The following is an 18,393-nucleotide window of genomic DNA, read 5'->3' as shown; positions in this document are numbered from 1 at the left end:
GGTCACCCCAGATTTTTGCTTTTTGCTTCACTGGTTTACGACTTTCCCTGGCTGTGGGCCTGCTAATCAGACCCACAGCCTAGCTGTTCTCTCTCTAAATTGACAACCATGTACCTTAGGTGCATTTACCAATTGGTACTGGGCCACCTTATCAGTCCCTGTACAGTATGCCTTAGGTATCCAGGGCATAGGTGTACCCAGGGCCTACCAGGGGCTGAAGCATGTATTATGCAACCCCTGGCTGGCCACCTAAACAGACACAACTGGCTGCACGACAGCTGGGGCAAGGTGGTGTAATCACCCTTTGCTTTAGATATAGTTCCCTATATCTAAACCTAAAATGGACACATATATTCCTATCAGTCACTCCTATGGAAGGCCTTATCAATCCTGAAGGCAGAGTGCTTGGAATTATATGAGATGGTGCTCTGGCATGAGCTGAGCCTGTTTGCAGCTTGCGGAACCAAGTCCTTATAGCTGTTCCATGATAACGCTATACCATATACTCTTAAGTGCATTATAATCCTCGCGGTTAAATGCCAACTCTGGTATAACATTATCAAAACATGTCGAGTAAGGTGTCATACGATTTGGAATACTACCCCCTCGCCAATTCTGGCGACGGGGGTAGCATTCCACCCTTCTAGAGGGACACAACATGTATGTAACTGAGAACCCCGGTGTAGGAGAGTGGGGTCTGCAATCCCATGGCCACCCCAGATTTTTGCTTTTTGCTTCACTGATTTACGACTTTCCCTGGCTGTGGGCCTGCTAATCAGACCCACAGCCTAGCTGTTCTCTCTCTAAAATACAACCATGTACCTTAGGTGCATTTTACCAATTGGTACTGGGCCACCTTATCAGTCCCTGTACAGCATACCTTAGGTATCCAGGGCATAGGTGTACCCAGGGCATACCAGGGGCTGAAGCATGTATTATGCCACCCCTGGCTGGCCACCCAAACAGACACAACTGGCTGCACGACAGCTGGGGCAAGGTGGTGTAATCACCCTTTGCTTTAGATATAGTATACCTATATCTAAACCTAAAATGGACACATCTATTCCTGTCAGTCACTCCTATGACAGGCCTTATCGATCCTGAAGGCAGAGTGCTTGGAATTACGTGAGATGGTGCTCTGGCATGAGCTGAGCCCGTTTGCAGCTTGCGGAACCAAGTCCAAATAGCTGTTCCATGATAACGCTATACCATATACTCTTAAGTGCATTATAATCCTCGCGGTTAAATGCTAACTTTGGTATAGCATTATCAAAACATGTCGAGTAAGGTGTCATACGAATTGGAATACTAACCCCTCGCCAATTCTGGCAACGGGGTTAGCATTCCACCCTTCTATAGGGACACGACATGTATATAACTGTGAACCCCGGTTAAAGTCAGACACAGCCTCAGCTCTACAAAATGGATGCTGCCACCGAGACACAAGTCTGCCCTCCTGCTGCTGGGAGTCCTTTCAGCAACGGAGGCCTGGACAAAGGGTTTCCTGTCAGGGGCGGTGCTAGCACCATCCCAGACAGGATTTTGTGTATCCCAGGTAGGCAGGGCTGAAAGGAAGGTGACTGCAAGTGGCACCCCGGTGCTCACTGTGCATATGCCGGCTCAAACCAGTTCCTGGGGCACCCCAGCCCCTGAGCTGGGGAGAGACCGGACAAAGGAGAGGGGTGTAACCACCCCCCTCCTGGTCCCACCCATAGGGCAGGACCTAGTCGCGTGCCAGCCCCTTTTCTTTGGATAAAGGTAGGAGCAGGCCCCCTTCCCAAATGAGATCATTCTGAATCTTGAACTACTTTCCACGAAAGGAACTCTTGACTTTTCTGAAGACTCTCCCTTGTGGCTAAGGAGTAGCCACCCTGCACCAGCAGGCACCATCGAAGCTCTTGCGGTTTGCTGCACGTCCATCCTCCGGATCAAGACTGCCCAGCTCGACGAGACCCGGATTCCCTGCCATCTCTGACCTCTACCTACATCATCCAGCCCAGCTGAGATTCGTGGGTGTGACGAGACCCGTGGGACCGTCCATCTTCAAGACCTGCACGACGCTTCACCAGCACGACCCCCGAGAGACCCTCGAGTAAGTGCACTGGGGTTTGAGAAGCCCTAACCCTAAGCAGCCCCAGCACCGAAGTCCAGCCCCCCAGCATCCACGAGATCTGCGTGGGGCCCTTCTGCTTCTTTGCTGCTTGCCACGTTGTCTGGTCACTTGCCCGTTGGCTAGTGACCCTCTTGACGACGTACCACGACGTTTTCACCGCTGGTCTAGGTCCCCTAGACTGGCCCTTGCTTCTTGTCCAACAAGAAGTACCCTGGACCCTCCTGGTCCACTCCAGACGCCATCTTGACTCCACCGCGTGGGTTTGCCTTGGCCAAGGTTCGTTGCTCAAATCCTGAGTCCAGCATCGCCGACAGCCGACAGCCTCGTGGGACAGCTCACAGCTCCAGCCTGGACGCCGACAACGCCTCCTGGCCCGTGTGACTGCAGAGTCCAGTGTCGGCCACTCACCTGGTCGAGGTGACTTCGTCCGGTGCCATCCTGGTGCCCACATAATCACTGACTAGTGATTAAGAACTAAGTCCCCTCTGCTTTCAGGTCGTCTCCTTCACTGATCCAGCCTTGGATCACACCGAACATCTTCACTGGTCGCCTGCCAGCAACTTCTTCTTTCAGGCTCCATAGACTTCAACGAGGATTCCCGACGTCTTTTGAACCCTATGCAGCCGCGGCCCCTGGGCTAGGTAAACTGAGTATTTCGGTGCTCCAGCACAGGTTCGCTATCCAGGTGTCCAGATCCTTTTTCGTTTTTAGTCTACCTAGTCGGATTCGTCCGGAAACAGTAACTTTAGAAACGCTAGCATCCATAGACTTCTTCCCGCATCCCGCGTGAGAGTGCACACTCTGCACCCGATCTCCCTAGGCCTCCTGCTCCTAACCTTAGGGTTCAGTAGTGTAGTCCTAGCGATCCTGAAGCCTCTGGATCTTGTTACTTACCTGCTAGTATTTCGCATTCCACTTTTTGTGTATATGGTTTTTCGTGCCCCTCGGGCATTTGTGTAAATTGTGCAACTTGAAGTATTTTCATAAGAGTTTTGTATTGTGCTTAGCTCCCTGACTCATAAAGAGTTCAGGGTAGTCTTGTTATAAATAAATATCCTTTATTTTTCATAACAACTTGTGTGGTGTCCTTTCACTTGGTGTTCAAGGGGTATATGTGATGGTAAAACAGCTGGCTTAACACGCCCTGTAGAGTTTAGCCTAAAGACTGCTCGTGTCCATGTTACTAGGATAGCTGGTCTATAAGGTTGACTTACAACCAATCATCAATAAGGGTTGTTTGGTATGATACACAGTGATCACTAGAATAGTGAGCACTATATATCAGGCCAACTTCTCACACCCGGTTAAAGTTAACTCGAGCCTTGGCATCACAAAATGGATGCTGCCACCACAGACACAAGTCTGACCTTCTGCTGCTGGGAGTCCTTTCAGCGAGGGCGGCTTGGACAAAGGGTTTCCTGCCTTGGAAGGTGCTAGCACCACCCCAGACAGGATTTTGTGTATTGAGTAGGGTAGGCTTGAAAGGAATGAGACATGCCTGGGGCACACAAGGTGTCCTGTGCATACACCGGTTCCAACCAGTTGCTGGGGCATCCCTGCCCCAGCTCTGGCGGGAAGCCGGACAAAGGATTGGGGGTGTAGCCAACCCCCTTCCTGGTCCCACCCAGGGGAGGGACCTAGTCAGTAGTGCAGCCCCCTTTAGCAGGATAAAGGTAGGAGCTGGTCCCATTCCAAATCAGATTATCCTGAACATATTCTACAAGAAGAAACTCTGGACTTCGACGTTCCGCTCCACAGAAGACTGAAGAATCTCCCTTGTGGGCAAGGAGTGTCCACCCTGCACAAGCAGGCACCACCAAGCGTCCAGCGGCTTCCCTTTGTCGTCTTCCTTCGAGGATCCAGACTTCAGAGCCCGACGAGTCCCGGATTCCCGGACCTCCCCGACCTCAACCCACATCTGCAGCAAAGCTGAGACCCGTGGGTGCGACGAGACACGTGGGACCGGCCATCTTGGAAGAAACTGCACTTCGCTTCCAGCACGACTCCCGAGGTAAACTCGACCAAGTGCTTTAGGGACTGAGAAGCCCCAGCCCCGAGCAGCCCCTGCACCGAAGATCAGCCCTCCAGCATCCACGAGATCTGTGTGGGGCCCTTCTGCTTGGTTCCTACTCGACGCGTTGTCTGGTCACTTGCCGGCTGGCTAGTGGCCTCCTAGACGACGAACCTTTGAATTTTCACTGCTGGTCTGGTTGCTCCACACTGGCCCTTGCTCCCTTCCAAAAGAGGGGCACCCCGGACTCTTCTAGTCCGCACCAGACGCTTTCTTCACTCACCGCGTGGGTTGCCTTTGCCAAGGTCACCACCTGTGACTGTCCTTAGGCCAACTGGCCTTGTTGGGGCTAGGACGCCCTGTGTCCCAAATGTCAGGGGGGGCTTGTGAGAAGTTGGCCTGATATATGATGCTCTCTAGTTCTAGTGATCACCTTGTATCAGTCCAAACAACCCTTATGGTGATTGGTTGTAAGTCAACCTTATAGACCAGCTATCCTAATGGTAGCATGGACAAAGCTGTCTTAGGCTAAACTCTTTTGGCATGTGAAGCCAGCTGTTTTACCACAATATAACCCCTTGAACACCAGATGAAAGGACACCACACAGGTTGTTATGAAAATAAACAGTATATTTATTAATAACAAACACCTCTGAACTCTTTATGAGGTCAGAGGGCTAAGCACATGACAATCTCTTCTGAAAAATACGTAAGTTGCACGAAATCACAATGGTGCCCTCGGGGCACGATAAACCATATACTAAGTAAGTAAAATGTGAAAGTCAATAGAAGGAATGGAGCTGTCCAGAGGCTGTAGGATCGTTGGGACCACGCTACACTAACACTAAGTAAGTAATAGGAGGCCCACGGAACGCGTGTGCAGAGTGTGAACTCACACGCGAGATAAGTAACAACGTCTATGGACAGGACAGGTCAAGTTAAAAGGTGAGTACGGACAATCCTGACTAGGTAGGACTAAAACGACTGTGGAACTGGACACTTGGACAGTTAAACTACCCTTGAGCACCGAAATGCTCTCGTTACCTCACCCACGGGCTGCGGGTGCATAGGTGCGAAGTCGTGTCGGGTTCTCGCGTTGAAGTCTATGGAGCCTGAAAGAAAAGATGCTGCAGGCGACCAGGAGGAAGATGTCCGGTGCAATCCAAGGGTGGATTGGTGAAGAAGGAGACCTGAAAACAGAGGGGACAATGTTCACTGTCACTAGCCAGTGACTGGAGTGGAACCAGGAAGGAACCAGATGTCGTCGTCGCGATCAGGTGAAGAGTGGACGCTTGACTCTGCAGCCACGTGGACCAGGAGGTGTCTTCGATGACCAGGATGGAGGCACGAGCTGTCCCACGCAGGCTCTCACTGTCAGCGGTGTTGGATCCGGAATCGGCATCAACAGGCCTTGGCAAAGGCAACCAACGCGGTGAGTGAAGAAAGCGTCTGGTGCGGACTAGGAGAGTCCGGGGTGCCCCTCTTTTGGAAGGGAGCAAGGGCCAGTATGGAGCAACCAGACCAGCAGTGAAAATTCAAAGGTTCGTCATCTAGGAGGCCACTAGCCAGCCAGAAAGTGACCAGACAACGCGTCGAGCAGGAACCAAGCAGAAGGGCCCCACGCAGATCTCGTGGATGCTGGAGGGCTGATCTTCGGTGCAGGGGCGGCTCCGGGCTGGGGCTTCTCAGTCCCCAAAGCACTTGGTCGAGTTTACCTCGGGACTCGTGCTGGAAGCGAAGTGCAGTTTCTTCCAAGATGGCCGGTCCCACGTGTCTCGTCGCACCCACGGGTCTCAGCTTTGCTGCAGATGTGAGTTGAGGTCGGAGAGGTCTGGGAATCTGGGTCTCGTCGGGCTCTGAAGTCTGGATCCTCGAGGGAAGACGACAAAGGGAAGCCGCTGGACGCTTGGTGGTGCCTGCTTGTGCAGGGTGGACACTCCTTGCCCACAAGGGAGATTCGTCAGTCTTCTGTGGAGCAGAACGTCGTAGGCCAGAGTTTCTTCTTGTTGAATAGTTCAGGATAATCTGATTTAGAATGGGACCAGCTCCTACCGTTATCCTGCTAAAGGGGGCTGCACTACTGACTAGGTCCCTCCCCTGGGTGGGACCAGGAAGGGGGGTGGTTACACCCCCTATCCTTTGTCCGGTTTCCCACCAGAGCTGGGGCTGGGATGCCCCAGCAACTGGTTTGAACCGGTGTATGCACAGGGCACCTTGTGTGCCCCAGGCATGTCTCATTCCTTTCAGGCCTATCCTCCCCAATACACAAAATCCTGTTTGGGGTGGTGCTAGCACCTCCCAAGGCAGGAAACCCTTTGTCCAGGCCATCCTCGCTGGAAGGACTCCCAGCAGCAGGAGGTCAGACTTGTGTCTGTGGTGGCAGCATCCATTTTGTGATGCTGAGGCTCGAGTTAACTTTAACCGGGGTTCACAGTTACATACATGTCGTGTCCCTCTAGAAGGGTGGAATGCTACCCCCGTCGCCAGAATTGGCGAGGGGGTAGTATTCCAAATCGTATGACACCTTACTCGACATGTTTTGATAATGTTATACCAGAGTTAGCATTTAACCGCGAGGTTGATAATGCACTTAAGAGTATATGGTATAGCGTTATCATGGAACAGCTATTAGGACTTGGTTCCGCAAGCTGCAAACGGGCTCAGCTCATGCCAGAGCACCATCTCACATAATTCCAAGCACTCTGCCTTCAGGATTGATAAGGCCTTCCATAGGAGTGACTGATAGGAATATATGTGTCCATTTTAGGGTTAGATATAGGTATACTATATCTACAGCAAAGGGTGTTTACACCACCTTGCCCCAGCTGTCATGCAGCCAGTTGTGTCAGTTTTGGATGGCCAGCCAGGGGTGGCATAATACATGCTTCAGCCCCTGGTAGGCCCTGGGTACACCTATGCCCTGGATACCTAAGGTATACTGTACAGGGACTGATAAGGTGACTCAGTATCCAATTAGATATGTACCTAGGGTACATGGAGTCCATTTTAACAGAGAGAGCAGGAAGCTTGGGGTCCTGAATAGCAGGATCCCAGGCCAACTAAGTAAAAAACCAGCAAAACACCAGGCAAAAAGTTGAGGGTAACCATAGTCAGATATCCACCTTCCTACATAACCCCCGCCCCAAAAACGAAAGGAGTTAAGGCTATCCTTGACCAGGTAAGCCTATATTGCCTGAGTGGCCATATGAGGAGGTGCATGCCCTGGCATGGTTACCCCCTATCTCATGGTCCACTAAGCAATCCCTCACCCTAAGGGTATCTGAGGGTCTCCACCATAGGGAATCTCTACCTGTGGTGTGTTTTGGCAAAGTAAAAGGCTGGTGCTGGGATGGAGTACTGAAGTGAGGCTCCACTAATGTTGGGCTCAACTTCCTCCAATCACTATCCACCATATATGCCTCTCTTTCCAGGACTGAGTTGCTGTATGCTCTCAGGGTCAACCTCTGGCTACCTAAAGCTGGAGACTGGGTCCCTCTGTTTGGGTTACTGGAGGGACAGGTCAGGTTTGGGGCCCTTAGGTCCCAGGTTTGGCTGTGCCCAACAGTGTCCATCTGTGGGACGTCCCTAACTAATTTTAAGGGGGATCCCTCAGGAGTTTGTTTTATTGTCACTTGGCTAGGACTACTAGCTTCAGTGCCCTTAATCTGCTGATTGGGGAGTTCTTTTGGACAGGGGGCCCTTTGGGGTCCACCACTGTCCTCCCTGACCTCTACAGCCCTGGGCTGACTGAGGCAGGGTAGAGAGGGGCAGGTTACCTGCTCCAGACTGGGTCCCACCTTGGAAGGGTCCACTGACATCAGGGGTTCTGCCAGGCTAGGCCTGACTACCTCTGGGGCAGTTTCTTCACAAGGGGTAAGATCAGTTCCCTGAGGAGGCTGATCCTTTCCTAAAGTCTGGTGGGAGGGAGATTTCTCTTCCTCCTGAATGCTCTCTGTTTGAGTGGAGTGATCCATAGTTTCAGGCTTCACAACACTATTATCAGTCTGAGTTTGGGCTGTGGCCAACACAACACCACCAACCTTTTCAGGAAGGGACTCAGTTTGGGTATGGGCTGTTACCATCACAGCCCTGCTAACCTTTTCAGGTAAGGAATCTGTCTGAGATTGGGCTGAGACTGGCACAGCCCTCCTAACCTGTTCAGGAAGATTTACCATCTTGGAATGGGTTTCTTGCTCCACCTCAGCCCAGGCTGAGATCTCTAAATCATTCCCCAGTAGGCAATCTACAGGCAAGTTTGATGACACTTCCACTCTCTTGGGGCCAGTGACACCTCCCCAGCTGAGATTTACCACTGCCATGGGATGATTTTTCTGCACTCCATCAATGTTTGTCACCTGGTATGTGGCACCAGGTAAAAGTTGCCTTGAGGGGACTAGGCTCTCAGTCACCATGGTGATGCTAGCCCCTGTGTCTCTATAGGCCTCAACTTTCAGACCATTGATGAGGGGCTCCTGTCTGTATTTGCCCAAAGTGTTGGGACAATCAGTGAAGTTGGCAAACCCCATGCCAGTTTCACAGACAAGAGTATCTGAGTTAGGGGACCTGGTTCGGCCAGAGTCCCCAGGAACTCCCAAAGTAAATCCACCCAAATTCCTGGGGGCACTCCCACCACCTGGGGGATTACTACTAGTAGTAACAGGAGGTTTGGAAGTGTTACTTGGGGGTATGTTCTCTTTATTGTTGTTGGCCCTTGGGCAACTGCTGTCAGTTTTCCAATGGCCCACCTGTTTGCAGGTATAGCAATAAGGTTTCTTCTGGGTATTGGAAGGATTCTGGGACCCACTCCCCTCAGAGGATTTTTGGGGCCCTGATGTGGTTTGATCTGTAGATTTATTCCCACCGTTCTATTGAGGCTTGGTTGATTCCTTCTTTTGGTCACCACCTTGGTTCTTAGGCCTAATCCTGGTTCTGACCCATTTGTCTGCCCTCTTACCCAATTCTTGTGGAGAGGTCAGATCAGAGTCTACCAGGTGCTGGTGTAATAACTGGTTCTGACAATTATTTAAGACTTGCTCTCTCATAATTAGATTATAGAATCCTGTGTAATCAGTAACTTTACTTCCCAGTAACCAGCTCTCCAGAGCCTTAGTGGCACAATCAACAAAGCCAATCAAATCTTGAGCCTGAGTTTTCTGGGTATCCCTGAACATCAACCTGTATTGTTCAGTGGTTAAGCCAAACCCATCAATCAGTGCAAGTTTCAAGACTTGGTAATCATTAGCATCCACATCTCTAACAGTGAGGAGCTTGTCTCTACCTTTACCTTCAAAGGAGAGCCACAATATAGCTGCCCACTGACTCTGGGGTACCTGCTGTACTTTGCAGGCTCTCTCCAAAGCAGTCATCCACTTGTGGATATCATCCCCTGTCTTATAGGGGGGCACTATTTTACTCAGGTGTCTATTATCAAAACTCCTGTCTTTATCCTCAGGGATATTGCTGCCACCAGTGGGGACTACCCCACTCAACTGTTGCTCTCTAGCAAAGGCAAGCTTCTCTCTGGCAAGGGCAAGTTCTTCCCTCTGAATCCTCAGAGTAGCCTGTCTCATCCTTGCTTCATGTTCTCTCCTCTGAGGGGAAGTCATTCTCCTCTGGTGAGAAATCATTCTCCTCTGAGCAGAGGCATGAGAGTGCACAGATCTATTGGAGTCCCTAGAATGAGATCTATCTCTCCTAACTCCAAAGTTAGGCCTGCTTAGGGTCAGTACTGGGGGTCCCCCAGATCCTTCCCTATGTAGGTCTAAGTTGGCCCTAGTAAGTCTGCTGACTAACTCAGGACCTTTGTCTGCCTCATCCCCAGAGGTGTCCCCTTCTTCCTCTTCCTCCTCTTCTACATTCTCTGTTTCAGGGAGATCTGGATAACCAAAGGTACCTTCTAAGGCTGGCATGCTCCCATCTGTATTAGAAGCCTTTCTAGCATCATATGTCTCTAAGAGACCTAACAGAAAAGGAGTGGTAGGGTTAGAACCCTGCTTCAATTTCCTGGAGGTACACAATTGTCTCATCTCCTGGAAACTGAGAGCTGCATATCTGGAAAGGACCTGTGGAGGGTCACTAACCACTAGGGGAGTCTCTGAAAACTCTCCATGGGTAGACATGCTTCTAGTGAGGTGTAAGTGAGGCACCTACCTACACTATGGGTTTTCCTACTGCTCCCTTGCTAAGAGTTGTAGTCAGGGTGTGCTAGGCCCTTTCTACTACAACAGCTGGTTCAGTAGAACTCAGAGTATTTCTAAGCTTGTTATATGTACCTATGGTACCTTATGTGATCTTTCAAATGATATTTCAAGATTATACGTGGTAAAAACAACAGCAAGCTCAAATCCCACCTGCTGCACACCAATGTGAGAAGTTGGCCTGATATATGATGCTCACTAGTTCTAGTGATCACCTTGTATCAGTCCAAACAACCCTTATGGTGATTGGTTGAAAGTCAACCTTATAGACCAGCTATCCTAATGGTAGCATGGACAAAGCAGTCTTAGGCTAAACTCTTTTGGCATGTGAAGCCAGCTGTTTTACCACAATATAACCCCTTGAATACCAGATGAAAGGACACCACACAGGTTGTTATGAAAATAAACAGTATATTCATTAATAACAAACACCACTGAACTCTTTATGAGGTCAGAGGGCTAAGCACATGACAATCTCTCCTGAAAAATACGTTAAGTTGCACGAAATCACAATGGTGCCCTAGGGGCACGACAAACCATATACTAAGTAAGTGGAATGTGAAAGTCAATAGAAGGAATGGAGCTGTCCAGAGGCTGTAGGATTGTTGGGACCACGCTACACTATTACTAGGTAAGTAATAGGAGGCCCACGGAACGCGTGTGCAGAGTGTGAACTCACACGCGAGATGCGTAACAACGTCTATGGACAGGACAGGTCAAGTTAAAAGGTGAGTACGGACAATCCTGACTAGGTAGGACTAAAACGACTGTGGAACTGGACACTTGGACAGTTAAACTACCCTTGAGCACCGAAATGCTCTCGTTACCTCACCCACGGGCTGCGGGTGCATAGGTGCGAAGTCGTGTCGGGTTCTCGCGTTGAAGTCTATGGAGCCTGAAAGAAAAGATGCTGCAGGCGACCAGGAGGAAGATGTCCGGTGCAATCCAAGGGTGGATTGGTGAAGAAGGAGACCTGAAAGCAGAGGGGACAATGTTCACAGTCACTAGCCAGTGACTGGAGTGGAACCAGATGTCGTCGTCGCAATCAGGTGAAGAGTGGACGCTTGACTTTGCAGCCACGTGGACCAGGAGGTGTCTTCGACGACCAGGATGGAGGCACGAGCTGTCCCACGCAGGCTCTCGCTGTCGGCGGTGTTGGATCCGGAATCGGCGTCAACAGGACTGCGGATGATCACGGTTCACCGGAGCGGCAGAGGGAGCGAGTCGGCACACCGGAGAGATCTGGGTGCCACCAGGAACACTCTCCCCACAGGTAGGGCAGTTAGCGGGCTCGGGGGCCAGGATAAATAAACAGATTATGTCTGGGCCGGCGAGAGCTCCTCTAAGCTGCGACCGCCATCTTCGCCCTCCAAGCCACGCCCCCCGAGCGCTCTCACCTAATGATGACCGCGCCCTAAGCAGCTCCTCCCCCACATGTAATTAGCACGTACGTAATGATGACGTTGGTAAAGAGCGCACGGATTTCTGGCCTGCTTTTCGCCCGCAGCTGCTCCCCCACACGTGGTTAGAACAGGTGTATCGTTGAAGGAAGAGGTTGTATTCAGTGCAGTTCTTTTGCGCCTGTTTGTGTCCTACAGGCCCATCGGGTGCTTGTGTGCTCCTGTGGCTCGTGCAGGGCTGTCAGGTATGTGTGTGTTAGATACGGCCAGATTACCTGTATGCGTGGTAGACGGCATTCGGGAGCCTTGCACGCTCACCTGTGCAAGTGTTGTGAGCAGCGCAGGCCCTGTGGGTACCATCTGTGACTTTGGCACGGTGCCCACAGGGTGGTCGAGAGTGTGTGCCCCAACAGGGCTGGTGGTGAATAAGTTCTTGTCCGGTGCTTGACCCCAAGATACGCGTGTGCAGGCGCGAGGGTGCGGGCCTTGAAAAGGGGGGGGGTGGAGTGGCTTTAGCTCGGTGTAAGGATGGGAACGTGGGGACACCTGGAATGTCTGCCCTGCTCATCGCCTGCCGCTGACACATGCGGTGAAAGGAGACATGCAATCTCTGCATTGATGCGCAAACAGTACCAACATATATAATATCCTACAGGCCCATCGGGTGCTCGTGTGCGCCTGTGGATCGTGCAGGGCTGTCCGATATGTGTGTGATAGAAACGGCCAGATTACCTGTATGCGTGGTGGACGGCATTCGGGAGCTATGCACGCTCACCTGTGCAAGTTGTGTGCCCTGCTTTTCGCCCGCAGCTGCTCCCCCACTCGTGGTTAGTTCGCACCTAATGATGACCTTGGTAAAGAGCGCTCGGATTTCTGACCTGCTTTTCGCCCGCAGCTGCTCCCCCACTCGTGGTTAGTTCGCACCTAATGATGACCTTGGTAAAGAGCGCTCGGATTTCTGACCTGCTTTTCGCCCGCAGCTGCTCCCCCACTCGTAGTTAGTTCGCACCTAATGATGACCTTGGTAAAGAGCGCTCGGATTTCTGACCTGCTTTTCGCCCGCAGCTGCTCCCCCACTCGTGGTTCGCTCGCACCTAATGATGACCTTGGTAAAGAGCGCTCTACCCTTTCCGACTATCCTACTAGTGCCAGTGCATGTGATACACGTGGCACGTGCAGGTGCTATGTGTGAACAGGTGTATCCTTGAAGGAAGAGGTTGTATTCAGTGCAGTTCTTTTGAGCCTGTTTGTACATCTTAGGAATACAGTAGACATGCAATTTGAAACACTTGGACAGCTGTACCAGTATCCAGTTTAAATGTAGCAAAACAAAATAAAACACAAATTCAATATAGTCAAATATCAATCTTTGCAAAAACAGCCCATGCACATAGACTTACCTCTGAGAGGTATCCATTCCAAAGGTTTTAAAGAAGAAACTTATCTGGCTAGCAATAAACAATCTTGACCACCAATATCCACCTGTACTCAGCGGAGCTCAAGCACAGGATTTTAGTGGGAAGATGCCCTGCTACTTAAAGAGATAGTCAGGGGGTGGGACATTACCTACAATGATTCCATTGGCTAAAGTACAGTAGGAATACACCTCCCTAGTGTTAAGCCCTCCCTACAGAAAGGTGTAGCCAATAGAATCGATGGAAGCATGTCTCCACCCACCTGGCAGTCTGGAAAAATGCCAGGCTTAGTCTACACTAAATTTGAATACTTCCTCAGCTCTGAACAGTGTGGTGCTTCCCAGATGTCCATGATCCTTCTTTCTTGCAGCATGGATTCTTCTATGGGGTAAGTGTATGAAACGTTGCTCCCATAATTAAAATATGAGATAGGAAATTATTGTTATGGTGCTACTCGAAGACTTTGACATTTCCAGAATGTATTTCAGCTGATTTGCGAGGTAGACAGCATTCGGGAGCCTTGCAATTTTCAGTATGCGTGGGTGTACCGTCGGGGTCCACAAGTGGGTGTGCCGGGCGCAAATATTACCTGGATGCCTGTGAAGTGCAGGCCCTGTGGGTACCATCTGTGACTTTGGCACGGTGCCCACAGGGTGGACGAGAGTGTGTGCCCCAACAAGGCTGGTGTTGAATAAGTTCTTGTCCGGTGCTTGGCCCCAAGATACGCGCGTGCAGGCGCGAGGGTGCGGGCCTTGAAAAGGTGGGGGCGGGGGGTGGGGTGGAGTGGCTTTAGCTCGGTGTAAGGACGGGAACGTGGGGGCACCTGGAATGTCTGCCGAGCTCATCGCCTGCCGCTGACACATGCGGTGAAAGGAGACATGCAATCTCTGCATTGATGCGCAAACAGTACCAATATATATAATATCCTACAGGCCCATCGGGTGCTCGTGTGTGCCTGTGGCTCATGCAGGGCTGTCCGGTATGTGTGTGATAAATACGGCCAGATTACCTGTATGCGTGGTGGACGGCATTCGGGAGCCTTGCACGCTCACCTGTGCAAGTGTTGTGAGCAGCGCAGGCCCTGTGGGTACCATTTGTGACTTTGGCACGGTCCTTACAGGGTGGACGAGAGTGTGTGCCCCAACAGGGCTGGTGGTGAATAAGTTCTTGTCCGGTGCTTGGCCCCAAGATACGCGCGTGCAGGCGCGAGGGTGCGGGCCTTGAAAAGGTGGGGGCGGGGAGGTGGAGTGGCTTTAGCTCGGTGTAAGGACAGGAAAGTGGGGGCACCTGGAATGTCTGCCCTGCTCATCGCCTGCCGCTGACACATGCGGTGAAAGGAGACATGCAATCTCTGCATTGATGCGCAAACAGTACCAACATATATAATATCCTACAGGCCCATCGGGGGCCGTGTGCACCTGTGGCTCATGCAGGGCTGTCCGATATGTGTGTGATAGAAACGGCCAGATTATCTGTGTGCGTGGTGGATGGCATTCGGGAGCTATGCACGCTCACCTGTGCAAGATTTGTGCCCTGCTTTTCGCCCGCAGCTGCTCCCCCACTCGTGGTTAGAACAGGTGTATCGTTGAAGGAAGAGGTTGTATTCAGTGCAGTTCTTTTGCGCCTGTTTGTGTCCTACAGGCCCATCGGGGGCTCGTGTGTGCCTGTGGATCATGCAGGGCTGTCAGGTATGTGTGTGATAGATACGACCAGATTACCTGTATGCGTGGTGGAAGGCATTCTGGAGCCTTGCACGCTCACCTGTGCAAGTGTTGTGAGCAGTGCAGGCCCTGTGGGTACCATCTGTGACTTTGGCACGGTGTCCACAGGGTGGACGAGAGTGTGTTCCCCAACAGGGCTGGTGGTGAATAAGTTCTTGTCCGGTGCGTAGTTCCAAGATACGCGCGTGCAGGCGCGAGGGTGCGGGCCTTGAAAAGGTGGGGGCGGGGGGGTGGAGTGGCTTTAGCTCGGTGTAAGGACGGGAACGTGGGGGCACCTGGAATGTCTGCCCTGCTCATGGCCTGCCGCTGACACAGGCGGTGAAAAAAGACATGCAATCTCTGCATTGATGCGCAAACAGTACCAACATATATAATATCCTACAGGCCCATCGGGTGCTCGTGTGCTCCTGTGGCTCGTGCAGGGCTGTCAGGTATGTGTGTGTTAGATACGGCCTGATTACGTGTATGCGTGGTGGACGGCATTCGGGAGCCTTGCACACTCACCTGTGCAAGTGTTGTGAGCAGCGCAGGCTCTGTGGGTACCATTTGTGACTTTGGCACGGTGCCCACAGGGTGGACGAGAGTGTGTGCCCCAACAGGGCTGGTGGTGAATACGTTCTTGTCCGGTGCTTGGCCCGAAGATACGCGCGTGCAGGCGCGAGGGTGCGGGCCTTGAAAAGGTGGGGGTGGGGGGGTGGAGTGGCTTTAGCTCGGTGTAAGGACGGGAACGTGGGCGCAACTGGAATGTCTGCGGAGCTCATCGCCTGCCGCTGACACAGGTGGTGAAAGGAGACATGCAATCTCTGCATTGATGCGCAAACAGTACCAACATATATAATATCCTACAGGCCCATCGGGTGCTCGTCTGCGCCTGTAGCTCATGCAGGGCTCTCCGGTATGTGTGTGATAGAAACGGTCAGATTATCTGTGTGCGTGGTGGACGGCATTCGGGAGCTATGCACGCTCACCTGTGCAAGTTTTGTGCCCTGCTTTTCGCCCGCAGCTGCTCCCTCACTCGTGGTTAGAACAGGTGTATCGTTGAAGGAAGAGGTTGTATTCAGTGCAGTTCTTTTGCACCTGTTTGTGTCCTACAGGCCCATCGGGGGCTCGTGTGTGCCTGTGGCTCATGCAGGGCTGTCAGGTATGTGTGTGATAGATACGGCCAGATTACCTGTATGTGTGGTGGACGCCATTCGGGAGCCTTGCACGCTCACCTGTGCAAGTGTTGTGAGCAGCGCAGGCCCTGTGGGTACCATCTGTGACTTTGGCACGGTGCCCACAGGGTGGACGAGAGTGTGTGCCCCAACAGGGCTGGTGGTGAATAAGTTCTTGTCCGGTGCTTGGCCCCAAGATACGCGCGTGCAGGTGCGAGGGTGCGGGCCTTGAAAAGGTGGGGGCGGGGGGGTGGAGTGGCTTTAGCTCGGTGTAAGGACGGGAACGTGGGGGCACCTGGAATGTCTGCCCTGCTCATCGCCTGCCGCTGACACAGGCGGTGAAAAAAGACATGCAATCTCTGCATTGATGCGCAACCAGTACCAACATATATAATATCCTACAGGCCCATCGGGTGCTCGTGTGCTCCTGTGGCTCGTGCAGGGCTGTCAGGTATGTGTGTGTTAGATACGGCCTGATTACGTGTATGCGTGGTGGACGGCATTCGGGAGCCTTGCACACTCACCTGTGCAAGTGTTGTGAGCAGCGCAGGCTCTGTGGGTACCATTTGTGACTTTGGCACGGTGCCCACAGGGTGGACGAGAGTGTGTGCCCCAACAGGGCTGGTGGTGAATACGTTCTTGTCCGGTGCTTGGCCCCAAGATACGCGCGTGCAGGCGCGAGGGTGCGGGCCTTGAAAAGGTGGGGGTGGGGGGGTGGAGTGGCTTTAGCTCGGTGTAAGGACGGGAACGTGGGCGCAACTGGAATGTCTGCGGAGCTCATCGCCTGCCGCTGACACAGGTGGTGAAAGGAGACATGCAATCTCTGCATTGATGCGCAAACAGTACCAACATATATAATATCCTACAGGCCCATCGGGTGCTCGTCTGCGCCTGTAGCTCATGCAGGGCTCTCCGGTATGTGTGTGATAGAAACGGTCAGATTAATCTGTGTGCGTGGTGGATGGCATTCGGGAGCTATGCACGCTCACCTGTGCAAGTTTTGTGCCCTGCTTTTCGCCCGCAGCTGCTCCCTCACTCGTGGTTAGAACAGGTGTATCGTTGAAGGAAGAGGTTGTATTCAGTGCAGTTCTTTTGCACCTGTTTGTGTCCTACAGGCCCATCGGGGGCTCGTGTGTGCCTGTGGCTCATGCAGGGCTGTCAGGTATGTGTGTGATAGATACGGCCAGATTACCTGTATGTGTGGTGGACGCCATTCGGGAGCCTTGCACGCTCACCTGTGCAAGTGTTGTGAGCAGCGCAGGCCCTGTGGGTACCATCTGTGACTTTGGCACGGTGCCCACAGGGTGGACGAGAGTGTGTGCCCCAACAGGGCTGGTGGTGAATAAGTTCTTGTCCGGTGCTTGGCCCCAAGATACGCGCGTGCAGGCGCGAGGGTGCGGGCCTTGAAAAGGTGGGGGCGGGGGGTGGAGTGGCTTTAGCTCGGTGTAAGGACGGGAACGTGGGGGCACCTGGAATGTCTGCCCTGCTCATCGCCTGCCGCTGACATAGGCGGTGAAAAAAGACATGCAATCTCTGCATTGATGCGCAAACAGTACAAACATATGTAATATCCTACAGGCCCATCGTGGGCTCGTGTGCGCCTGTGGCTCGTGCAGGGCTGTCCGGTATGTGTGTGATAGAAACGGCCAGATTATCTGTGTGCGTGGTGGACGGCATTCGGGAGCTATGCACGCTCACCTGTGCAAGTTTTGTGCCCTGCTTTTCGCCCGCAGCTGCTCCCCCACTCGTGGTTAGAACAGGTGTATCGTTGAAGGAAGAGGTTGTATTCAGTGCAGTTCTTTTGCGCCTGTTTGTGTTCTACAGGCCCATCCGGTGCTCGTGTGCTCCTGTGGTTTGTGCAGGGCTGTCCGGTATGTGTGTCTTAGATACGGCCAGATTACCTGTATGCGTGGTGGACGGCATTCGGGAGCCTTGCACACTCACCTGTGCAAGTGTTGTGAGCAGCGCAGGCCCTGTGGGTACCATTTGTGACTTTGGCACGGTGCCCACAGGGTGGACGAGAGTGTGTGCCCCATCAGGGCTGGTGGTGAATAAGTTCTTGTCCGGTGCTTGGCCCCAAGATACGCGCGTGCAGGCGCGAGGGTGTGGGCCTTGAAAAGGTGGGGGCGGGGGAGTGGAGTGGCTTTATCTCGGTGTAAGGACGGGAACGTGGGAGCACCTGGAATGTCTGCGGAGCTCATCGCCTGCCGCTGACACAGGCGGTGAAAGGAGACATGCAATCTCTGCATTGATGCGCAAACAGTACCAACATATATAATATCCTACAGGCCCATCGGGTGCTCGTGTGCGCCTGTGGCTCGTGCAGGGCTGTCCGGTATGTGTGTGATAGAAACGGCCAGATTATCTGTGTGCGTGGTGGAC

General features: G+C 52.4%; 1 pseudogene; it reads left to right on the top strand.

Annotated features, from left to right (window-relative positions):
* The window catches only part of LOC144778239 (28S ribosomal RNA), a 2,317-nt pseudogene extending 2,282 nt beyond the window's left edge, over positions 1-35 (top strand).
* The last annotated feature ends 18,358 nt before the right edge of the window (positions 36-18,393 follow it).

Source organism: Lissotriton helveticus, chromosome 1_1 (genome assembly GCF_964261635.1).
Source record: "Lissotriton helveticus chromosome 1_1, aLisHel1.1, whole genome shotgun sequence".
In the NCBI taxonomy this organism is placed as follows: Eukaryota; Metazoa; Chordata; class Amphibia; order Caudata; family Salamandridae; genus Lissotriton; species Lissotriton helveticus.
Note: the sequence above shows the minus strand (reverse complement) of the source record. Positions and strands in the feature narration are given on the sequence as shown.